The sequence below is a fragment of the Heterodontus francisci genome, unplaced genomic scaffold, assembly GCF_036365525.1.
Source record: "Heterodontus francisci isolate sHetFra1 unplaced genomic scaffold, sHetFra1.hap1 HAP1_SCAFFOLD_359, whole genome shotgun sequence".
NCBI classification, from domain to species: domain Eukaryota; kingdom Metazoa; phylum Chordata; class Chondrichthyes; order Heterodontiformes; family Heterodontidae; genus Heterodontus; species Heterodontus francisci.
The window spans coordinates 580,992-593,602 of NW_027141611.1; positions in this window are offsets into that span (position 1 = coordinate 580,992).

The window sequence follows — 12,611 nt, forward strand, 5'->3', positions numbered from 1 at the left end:
GTAGCACAGATATGCTAATGACAAATCATGTCTGGCAAACTTCAACAAGAACTGATCCCAGGGTATTTCACAGCAGCATTATGAAACAACGTCTAACACCAAACCACAAAGGAAGATAGTAGGTTAGGTGACCAAGCTTGTTCAGAGTGTGAGGTTTTAAAGGAATGTCTTAAAGGATAAAAGCGAGGTGGAGAGGTGGAGAGATGGAGCTGTGTAGGGCGGGTATTCCAGAGCTTTGGGCCGAGGCAACTGAAGGTGTGGCCACAATGGTGGAGTAATTAAAATCAGGGATGCACAAGAGGCCAGCATTAGAGGAGCAGAGATATCTCAGAGGTTTGTGGGGCTGGAGGAGATTACAGAGATAGTGAGGGGTGAGGCAACGGAGGGATTGGAAAACAAGAATGTGAATTTTAAAATCAAGACATTGCTTGACTGTGAGCTGATGTCGGTCAGCCATCGGGGAATGGGACTTGTTGTGAGTTAAGAAACAGGCAGCTCTAGCAAGGCTGAGGTCAATGGGACTCAGGAGGAAAACCCTCTGCCGGAAGTAGTCACACCTAGTACAAATGAAGATGGTTGTGGTTGTTGGAGGTCAATCTTCTCAGCTCCAGGACATCACTGCAGCAGTTCCTCAGGGTAGTGTCCTCGGCCCAACCATGTTCAGCTGCTTCATCAATGACCTTCCTTCAATCATAAGGTCAGAAGTGGGAATGTTCGCTGATGATTGCACAATGTTCAGCACCATTCACGACTCCTCAGATACTGAAGCAGTCTGTGTAGAAATGCAGCAAGACCTGGACAATATCCAGGCTTGGGCTGATAAGTGTCAAGTAACTTGCGCCACACGAGTGCCAGGCAATGACCATCTCCAACAAGAGAGAATCTAACCATCTCCCCTTGACATTCAATGGCATTATCATCGATGAATCCCCAACTATCAACATCCTGGGGTTTACCGTTGACCAGAAACTGAACTGGAGTAGCCATATAAGTACCGTGGCTACAACAGCAGTTCAGAGGCTAGGAATCCTGCGGCGAGTAACTCACCTTCTGACTCCCCAAAGCCTGTCCCCATCTGCAAGGCACAAGTCAGGAGTGTGATGGAATACTCTCCACTTGCCTGGATGGGTGCAGCTCCAACAATACGCAAGAAGTTCGACACCATCCAGGACAAAGCAGCCGCTTGATTGGCACCCCATCCACAAACATTCACTCCCTCCACCACCGATACACAGAGGCAGCAGTGTGTACCATCTACAAGATGCACTGCAGCAACGCACCAAGGCTCCTTTGACAGCACCTTCCAGAGCCACGACCTGTGGCACCTAGAAGGACAAAGGCAGCAAATACATGGGAAAACCATGACCTATAAGTTCCCCTCCAAGTTACACACCATCCTGACTTGGAACTATGCCACCGTTTCTTCACTGACGCTGTGTCAAAATCCTGGAATTCCTTTCCTGACAGCACTGTGAGTGTACCTACCCCACATGGACTGCAGCTGTTCAAGAAGGCAGCTCACCACCAACTTCTTAAGGGCAATTAGGGATGGACAATAAATTCCGGCCTGGCCAGCGATGCCCACCTCCCATGAATGAATTAAAACAACATATACACCCAGGTCCCTCTGCTCCTTCACCTCCTTTAGAATTGTAGCCTTTCTTCTATATTGTGGCTCCATTTACTTCCCATCATGATGAGTCACGTCACATTTCTCCACATTGAACTTCATCTGCCACCTGTCTGCCCATTCCACCAACTTGTCCGTGTCCTTTTGAAGTTCTACACTACCTTGCTCTTAGTTCACAATGCTTCCAAGTTTCGTATTTTCTGCAAAATTTGAAAGCGTCCCCTGTAAACCAAGATCTGGGTCATTAATATATGTCAGGAAGAGAAATGATCCCAACACTGATCCTTGGGGAACTCCACTAGAAACCTGAAATGAAACAGTAAGTGCTGGAATTGCTCAGCAGGTCTGGCAGCATTGGTGGAGAGAGAAGCAGAGATAAACTTCCAGGCCTGTGGCCTTTCATCAGAATTGACAACGGTTAGAAATGTAATAGGTTTTAAGCAAATAAAGCAGGGATGGAGCAGAACAGAACAAAATGGCTGTTGATAGAACAGAGGGTCAGAGAGATTAACTGACGAGGAGATAATGGAGCAAAGGCAAAGAGAGTGTGCTTATTGAGTGGTGAAAGACAAAGTGTTAGTGCAGAGAGGGTGTTAAATGACAGAATAATGAACAGCCCTAGCTAAAAGCAACAACTTAAAAAATCCAGTTTAAAGATGGCACATGGAAAAATATGATAAAACAAAATAATAATTAAAAGGGTCAGTCATGCTCTGAAATTATTGAACTCAATGTTCAGTCCGGAAGTCTGTAGAGCGCCTAATCAGACAATGAGGTGCTGTTCCTCGAGCTGACGTTGACGTTCACTGGAACACCGCAGCAGGTCAAACACAGATTGGGTGAGTGCTTTGTGGAACACCTCCGCTCAGTCCAAAAGCATGATCTCGAGCTTAGACTCGCTTGTCATTTCAGCACCTTCCACCCCCACCCCTGCTCTCATGTCCACATTTCTGTCCTTGTGTTTACACCCCCCAACCCCGATTTACTTGCTTAAAACCTAATACATTTCTAACCTTTGCCACTTTTGCTGAAAGATCACAGACCTCAAAAGTTAACTCTGCTTCTCTCTCTACAGATGCTGCCAGACCTGCTGAGTATTTCTGGCACTTTCTGTTTTTATTTCAGATTTCCAGCATCGGCAGAATTTTGCTTTGATTCCACAACAAACCTTACTCCAGCCCGAAAAGCATCCATTGATCACTACTCTCTGTTTCCTGTCTCTCAACCAATTTAATTTCATGTTGCTACTGTGCTTTTTATTTGATGAGCTATAACTTTGCTCACAACTCTGTTGGGTGGCACTTTATCAAATGCTTTTTGGAATTCCATTTCCACCACATTAACAACATTGCCCTCATCAAGCTTCCTTTTTACCTCATCAAATAACTCCAGCAAATTAGTTAAACATCATTTCCCCTCAGTAAATCTGTGCTGTTTTTCCTTAATTAACCCACATTTGTCCATGTGCCTATTAATGTTGTCTGGAATATGACACCAATTTGGACAACAGACTTTCTGAATCTCAGACTGTTACCAAGGAGAGGGATGGAATCAATAGCAAGGGAACAGAGTTGGAGTGGGGAGTGAAACAATGATTTCAGTCTTCCCAATATTTAATTGGATGACATTCCTGCTCATCCAGTACTGGATGTCGGATAAGCAGTTGGATAATTTAGCAGCAGTGGAGGAGTGGAGAGAGGTGGTGCTGAGGTAAACTTGATGGAGTTCTTTGATAAAACAATGGCGATGGTTGATGAGGGAAGGAATGGTGGAAATAGCAGAGGCACTGGCCAGAATCTTTCAATCCTCCTTGGATCTCGGATTGATGACAGAGGACTGGAGGGCTGCAAATGTTAGTCCCTGTTACAAAAGCAGAGATTAGATAAATTCTGTAACTACTGGCCAGTCAATCTAATATTGGTGGTTGGATTTTACTATAAGCCAGAACGCAGCACAAAGATATATCTTTCTTGCAAAAACATGGGATAGTAAATGACAAGCAGCACGGATAGGTTAAGGACAAATCATGTCTGATAGTCTTGATCAAGTTAATTGATGACTTAACTGTGAGTGTTGATGAGGATGGTGTGTTTCCTGTTATGGATATGGACTTTCAAAAGGCCTGTGATCAAATGACATTTCATAGACTTGTTATGAAAAATGGAACACCTGGATTAATGTGACAGTGATAGTGTGGATATGACATTGACTCAGTGACAGAAAGCAGAGAGAAGTCGTGAACGGTCATTGTTCATACTGGGGGAGGGGGTGTATAAAGAGCTGTTTCTCAGGGGTCAGCTGCTGTTCCTGACATCTAGATAGATATATAAATGTTTCAGTCAAGAAAACCCGCCTGATTGGTTCCTTCATAATTGCAACAAAGGTAAAATACTGATTGAGGTGCTCAGAACGTCCACTGCTCAAAAGGAAATAACCCTGTTGCGGTGAAATAAGATATAGGACAAGAGGGGAGCCTGGGACCCCTCCTCACCTCGCTGTAACAGAAATATGGAGGTTCCAGTGATCGTAAACCAACAAAAAATTAGAAATTGGAAATGGTAAAAACAATTGATCCTGAGAAAATAAAATAAAAATTAAATGCAGGTTTTATTGTGGTTTTCATTGCTGGAACACTAAAATGTCCACATTCGAAACCAATACCTTCAGAAGCCAGAGCATATGAACATACGAATTAGGAGCAGGAGTAGAGACACTAGGTCCCTCAAGTCTGCTCTGCCATTCAATAAGATCATAGCTAATCTGATTCTAACCTCGACTCCACATTACTACCTCGCCCGAATAACCTTATCAAGAATCTGTCTACCTCTGCCTTACAAATACTTTAAGAGTCTGCTTCCACTGTCTTTTGAGGAAGAGAATTCCGAAGACAAACGACCCTCTGAGAGAAAACAATATTCTCCTCATCTCTGTTTTAATTGGGCGACCCCTTATTTTTAAATAGTGAACCTTAATTATAGATACACCCAGAAGGGGAAATCCACCCTGTCAAGACACTTCAGGATCTTATGTTTCAAACAATTCGCCTCTTACTTTTCTTAATTCCAGTGGATATAAGCCTAGCCTGTCCAATCTTTCCTCATACGACAACCCACCCATTCCAGGTATTAGTCTAGTAAACATTCTCTGAACTGCTTCCAATGCATTTACACCCTTCCTTAAATAAGGAGACCAATACTGTACACAGTATTCCAGATGTGGACTCACCAATGCCCTGTATAACTGAAGCATAATCTCCCTACTTTTGTATTCAATTCCCCTTGCAATAAACGATAGCATTCTATTAGCTTGCCTGATAAATTGCTGAACCTGCAAATTAACCTTTGGTGATGCATACACTGGGACTCCCAGATCCCTCTGCATTTCAAAGCTCTGCAATCTCTCACCATTTAGATAATATGCTTCTTTTTTTATTCTTCCTGCAAAAATGGACAATTTTCCACTTTCCCACATTATACTCTTTTTTCCTGGTTTTTCCCCACTCACTTAACCTATCTATATTAATTTGCAGCCTCCTTATGTCCTCTTCACAAGTTGCTTTCTGATTTATCTTTGTGTCATCAGCAAATTTAGCAACCATGCCTTCGGCCCCTTCATCCAAATCATTGATATAAATTGCAAAAAGTTGAGGCCCCAGCACAGATGCCTGTGGCACACCAGTCCTTACATCTTGCCATCCTGAAAATGACCCATTAATGCCTTCTCTCGGTATTCTGTTAGCTAACCAATCTTCTATCCATTCTAACTTCTTACCCCCTTCACCAGGAGATTTCATTTTCGCAAAACCTTTGACGTGGCACCTTATCAAATGCATCCTGGAAATCAATTTACAGTACATCCACCATCCCCCTTTCTCCACAGCACATGGCACATCTTCAATGAATTCCAAAAAGTTGATTAAACATGATTTCCCTTTCATAAAACCATGTTGATTCTGCCTGATTACCTCGAATTTATCTATGTGCCCTGCTATACCGTCCTTCATAATAGCTTGCAACATTTTTCCCAAGACATATGTGATTCTAACTGGCCTGTAGTTTTCTGTTTTCTGTCTCCCTCCATTTCTGACTAAAGGAGTTATATTCGCAATCAAGGAGTTATATACAAAGTGAAGTAACTTGGGACAGGTTAAAAGCCCTGTCTGCTGAAAAGTTGAGTAATGTAGCTGGACAGTTAGGGATTACTCTCCGTCCAAAAGCGAGGAAACCCGAAATCCTTAGACTTGTGGCCAACCATTTTTCACTTGAAACTGAAGACTCAAACAGGGTTAAAATCATAAAACAGATAGAGTAATGTCAGCTAAGGTAAAACTAGAACAGACGAGACTAGAATTAGAATTCCAGAGAGAGAGAGAAAGAGCAGACTGAGTGTCAAGAAAGGGAAAAAGTAACTGTGTTCCAGAGGGAGAAGGAGGAAAGGGAGCTAAGGCGGCTCAAAAAACTACAGAAAGTCCCAGTACACCCAGTGAAGGCACAGCTAGTGAGGGAGCTGCCCCTAGCTCAGGACCATGTGCTGATCTCTTAAAGTTCTCCCAGTTCATTCCAAAATTCCATGACGAGGATGTGGCAGAATTGTTCATTACTTTTGAAAAGCTTGCAAGCAACTAAAATGTCCGGCGGAGAGCTGGACGCCGTTTATACAAAGTAAAATAACAAGAATAGCACATAAATTTTATATTTGTTGCCAGATGAAAGTTCCTCAGATTATGAGATGACTAAACATGCTTTCCTGGGCGCATATGAGATAGTACTGGAGGAGTCCCAGAAAAAAAATTGGACCCTCCAAAAGCAGCCTGACTAAACATACCTCGAGTTTGAAAGAGACTCGGAGGGCGGAGCTCCAGAACGGTGAGTGACCTCGGGTGGGAAAAAAAACATGAAAAAGTGACGTCACAGTAAAGCTGTGACCTGATTGGCTGGTGGGGAATCTGTACCGAATTTGAAAACAGTGGTGTTACACAGGGATCCGTGCTGGGACCACTGTTGTTTGTGATATACATTAATGATTTAGAGGAAAGTATAGGTGGTCTGATTAGCAAGTTTGCAGACGACACTAAGATTGGTGGAATAGCAGATAGTGAAGGGGATTGTCAGAGAATACAGCAGAATACAGATAGATTGGAGAGTTGGGCAGAGAAATGGCAGATGGAGTTCAATCAGGGCTAATGCGAGGTGATGCATTTTGGAAGATCTAATGCAAGAGTGAAATATACAGTAAATGGAAAGTCCTGGGGAAAATTGATGTACAGAGAGATTTGTGTGTTCAGGTCCATTGTTCCCTGAAGGTGGAAACGCAGGTCAATAGAGTGGTCAAGAAGGCATATGGCATGCTTTCCTTCATCGGACGGGGTATTGAGTACAAGAGTTGGCAGGTCATGTTACAGTTGTATAAGACTTTGGTTCGGCCACATTTGGAATACTGCGTGCAGTTCAGGTCGCCACATTTCCAAAAGGATGTAGATGCTTTGGAGAGGGTGCAGAGGAGGTTCTGATAAAAATTGATTAAAACACTAATTAACTAATTAATAAGTAGAATAACTAAACCAGAGGGAGGAGATTACTGTATTTAGACAGCATTTAATATTTATTGTAGAAATCTAGCACTAGGAACCACATAGTGAAGTGTATCATAATTTAGTAAGGATTTAATAAGTATTTATTTATTTTCTAGCAATTAACTAATTAGTGATGGAAATGTCTGTTAGAGGGGTGAAGTACTTCACCTGTGAGATGTGGGAAGTCCGTGACTCTTCCAGCGTTCCAGGCGACGACATCTGCAGGAAGTGTACCCAGTTGCAGTTCCTCACAGATGCATGGATCGGTTGGAGCGGCAACTGGATGCACTTAGGAGCATGCAGGTGGCGGGAAGCGTCATAGACAGGAGGTTTAGAGAAGTGGTTACAGCCAAGGTGCAGGCAGATAGATAGGTAACCGCTAGAAGGGGCAGGCAGTCAGTGCAGGACTCCCCTGTGGCGATCTCCCTCTCTAACAAGGAAAGAGACTCCAGGATGGTATGTTTCCTCCATGGTGCCAGGGTCAAGGATGTATCTGAACAGATAGGGGGCATTCTGAAGGGGGAGGGTGAGCAGCCAGAGGTTGTGGTACACATCGGTACCAACGACATAGGCAGGAAGAGTGATGAGGTCCTGCAGTGGGAGTTTAGGGAGTTAGGTAGTAAGTTAAAAAACAGGACCTCTAGGGTTGTAATCTCTGGATTACTCCCTGTGCCACGTGCCATTAAGGCTAGAAGTTGGAAGATAGTGCAGCTAAATACGTGGCTGAGCAGCTGGTGCAGAAGGGAGGGTTTCAGATATCTGGACCATTGGGCTCTCTTCAGGGACAGATGGGACCTGTACAAAAAGGACGGGTTGCATCTAAACTGGAAGGGCACTAATATGCTGGCTGCAAAGTTCGCTAGTGTCACTCAGGAGGGTCTAAACTAGTGTGGCAGGCGGGTGGGAACCAGAGCAGGAGGACAGTTAGTGAAGTAAATGAGGAGGACATAGTAAATAAGGCCAGTAGGACTTAGAGGAAGAGCAGGCAGGGAGATGTTACTGTGCACAGCGGGACTGGTGGTCTGAAGTGCATTTGCTTCAATGCGAGAAGTATAACAGGTCAGGCAGACGAACTTAGAGCTTGGATTAGTACTTGGAAATATGATGTTGTTGCTATTACAGAGACTTGGTTGAGGGAAGGACAGGAGCAGCAGCTAAATCTTCCAGGCGTTAGAAGCTTCAGACGGAATAGAGGGGGATGTAAAAGGGGTGGAGGAGTTGCATTACAGGTTAAGGAGAATATCACAGCTGTACTGTGGGAGGACAACTGAGAGAGGTCATGCAGCAAGGCAGTATGGGTGTTCTTCCCTCGTGTTGATTCTCCCACCACCTGCCGCAGACCCACTCTCGCAGCCATGTCCTTTAGGACTCGGCCAGCTCGGTCAGTAGTGGTGCTACCGAGCCACTCTTGGTGATGGACATTGAAGTCCCCCACCCAGAGTACATTTTGTGCCCTTGCCACCCACAGCGCTTCCTCAAAGTGATGTTCAACATGGAGGAGTACTGTCATCAGCTGAGGGAGGGCGGTAGGTGGTAATCAGTAGGAGGTTACCTTGCCCATGTTTGACCTGATGCCATGAGACTTCATGGGGTCCGGAGTCGATGTTGAGGACTCCCAGGGCAACTCCCTCCCAACTGTATACCACTGTGCCACCACCTCTGGTTGGTCTGTCCTGCCGGTGGGACAGGATGTACCCGGGGATGGTGATGGCTGTGTCTGGGACATTGTCTGTTAGGTATGATTCCGTGAGTATGACTATGTCAGGCTGTTGCTTGACCAGTCTGTGGGACAGCTCTCCTAACTTTGAGGGAAGGAATGGTGGAAATAGCAGAGGCACTGGCCAAAAGCTTTCAATTCACCTTGGATCTGGGAGTGATGGCAGAGGACTGGAAGATTGTAAATGTTACACCCTGTTAATATAAGGAGACATTAGATATACCCTGAAACTTCTGACCAGTCCGTCTAATATCGGTGGTTGGAAATTTCGAGAGGCAGTAACCCTGTACAAATATATATCTTTCTTGGAAAAACATGGGATAATAAATGACAAACAGCACGGATAGGTTAATGACCAATCACGTCTGATAATCTTGATAAAGTTCGTTGATGACATAACTGTGGGTGCTGATGAGGATAATGTGTTTCGTATGATGTATATGGACTTTCAAAAGGCCTGTGATCAAATGACATTTCATTGACTTGTTATGAAAAATGGAGCACATGGATTAATGTGACAGTGATAGTGTGGATATGACACTGACTCAGGGACAGAAAGCAGAGAGAAGTGGTGAGCAGACATTAGAATTAGAATTAGAATTGGAATTAGAACATTACAGCGCAGTACAGGCCCTTCGGCCCTCGATGTTGCGCCGGCCTGTGAAACCATCTGACCTACACAATTCCATTTTCATCCATATGTCTATCCAATGACCACTTAAATGCCCTTAAAGTTGGCGAATCTACTACTGCTGCAGGCAGGGCGTTCCACGCCCCTACTACTCTCTGAGTAAAGAAACTACCTCTAACATCTGTCCTATATCTATCACCCCTCAACTTAAAGCTTTGTCCCCTCGTGCTTGCCATCACCATCCGAGGAAAAAGACTCTCACTATCCACCCAATCTAACCCTCTGATTATCTTATGTGTCTCTATTAAGTCACCTCTCCTCCTCCTTCTCTCCAACGAAAACAACCTCAAGTCCCTCAGCCTTTCCTCGTAAGACCTTCCCTCCATACCAGGCAACATCTTAATAAATCTCCTCTGCACCCTTTCCAAAGCTTCCACATCCTTCCTATAAAGCGGTGACCAGAACTGCACGCAATACTCCAGGTCCGGTCTCACCAGAGTTTTGTACAGCTGCAGCATGACCTCGTGGCTCCGAAACTCGATCCCCCTACTAATAAAAGCTAACACACCATATGCCTTCTTAACAGCCCTATTAACCTGGGTAGCAACCTTCAGGGATTTATGTACCTGGACACCAAGATCTCTCTGTTCATCTACACTACCAAGAATCTTCCCGTTAGCCCAGTGCTCTGCATTCCTGTTACTCCTTCCAAAGTGAATCACCTCGCACGTTTCCGCATTAAACTCCATTTGCCATCTCTCAGCTCAGCTCTGCAGCCTATCTATGTCCCTCTGTACCCTACAACATCCTTCGGCACTATCCACAACTCCACCGACCTTAGTGTCATCTGCAAATTTACTAACCCACCCTTCTACACCCTCTTCCAGGTCATTTATAAAAATGACAAACAGCAGTGGCCCCAAAACAGATCCGTGCGGTAAACCACTAGTAACTAAACTCCAGGATGAACATTTACCATCAACCACCACCCTCTGTCTTCTTTCAGCTAGCCAATTTCTGATCCAAAGCTCTAAATCACCTTCAACCCCATACTACCGCATTTTCTGCAATAGCCTACCGTGGGGAACCTTATCAAATGCCTTACTGAAATCCATATACACCACATCCACTGCTTTACCCTCATCCACCTGTTTGGTCACCTTCTCGAAAAACTCAATAAGGTTTGTGAGGCACTACCTACCCGTCACAAAACCGTGCTGACTATCGCTAATGAACTTATTCTTTTCAAGATGATTATAAATCCTGTCTCTTATAACCTTTTCCAACATTTTACCCACAACCGAAGTAAGGCTCACAGGTCTATAATTACCAGGGCTGTCTCTACTCCCCTTCTTGAACAAGGGGACAACATTTGCTATCCTCCAGTCTTCCGGCACTATTCCTGTCGACAATGACGACATAAAGATCAAGGACAAAGTCTCTGCAATCACCTCCCTAGCTTCCCAGAGAATCCTAGGATAAATCCCATCTGGCCCAGGGGACTTATCTATTTTCATACTTTCCAATATTGATAACACCTCCTCCTTGTGAACCTCAATCCCGTCTTGCCTAGTAGCCTGAATCTCAGTATTCTCCTCGACAACATTTTCTTTCTCTACTGTAAATACTGACGCAAAATATTCATTTAACACTTCCCCTATCTCCTCTGATTCCACACACAACTTCCCACTTCTATCCTTGATTGGACCTAATCTAACTCTAGTCATTCTTTTATTCCTGATATACCTATAGAAAGCCTTAGGGTTTTCCCTGATCCTATCCGCCAATTACTTCTCGTGTCCTCCCCTTGCTCTTCTGAGCTCTCCCTTTAGATCCTTCCTGGCTAGCTTGTAACTCTCAAGCGCCCTAACTGAGCCTTCACGTCTCATCCTAACATAATCCTTCTTCTTCCTCTTGACAAGCGCTTCAACTTCTTTAGTAAACCACGGCTCCCTCGCTCGACAATTTCCTCCCTGCTTGACAGGTACATACTTATCAAGGACACGCAGCAGCTGCTCCTTGAATAAGCTCCACATTTCGATTGTTCCCATCCGCTGCAGTTTCCTTCCCCATCCTACGCATCTTAAATCTTGCCTAATCGCATCATAATTTCCTTTCCCCCAGCTATAATTTTTTGCCCTGCGGTATATACCTGTCCCTGCCCATCGCTAAGGTAAACCTAACCGAATTGTGATCAGTGTCACCAAAGTGCTCACCTACATCTAAATCTAACACCTGGCCGGGTTCATTACCCAGTACCAAATCCAATGTGGCATCGCCCCTGGTTGGCCTGTCTACATACTGTGTCAGAAAACCTTCCTGCACACACTGGACAAAAACTGACCCATCTAAAGTACTCGAACTATAGTATTTCCAGTCGAAATTTGGAAAGTTATTTGTTCAGACTGGGGGAGTTTCAGTGCTGTTTCTCAGGGGTGTGGATAGATATACAAGTGATAGAGACGTATATGTAAAAAAACATAATTTCAACGCTTGAAGGTGACATGAAACTCATAAATAAGGATGGCAAAGGCGCAGACCACAGAATTATCCAACCTCACAGACGTTGTTTATTTTTAATTTATTCTGGACTGAAATCCAAATGCAAATGTATTTCTCACTCTGTAACATATTTGTGTGATTTGCCTGTGAGTGTGTGCGTGAATGTGTACCGCATATTTTTATTATTTTATTTAGAGTCATTTTAGATTTTAAAGTATAATAAACCCACCTCTTGTTTAAATTCAAGAAAAACTGTCCGACTGGTTCTTTCACGATCACAACAATCGGAAAAGGTAAAAAACGCACTTAGGTGGTCAGCACGTTCACTGCTAAAAAGGAATAAACCCCGTTGCAGTGAAATAAAAGATAGGACATGAGGGGAGTCTGGGACCCCTCCTCACCTGGCTATAACAGAAATGTGGAGGTTCTAGTGATCATAACCCAACGAGAAACCAGAATTTGGAAGTGTCATAGAGTCACAGAGTTATACAGCAAAGAAACAGCCCCTTCAGCCCACTGTGTCTGTGCCTGCCAAGAAGCCTATCCATTCTAATCCCAT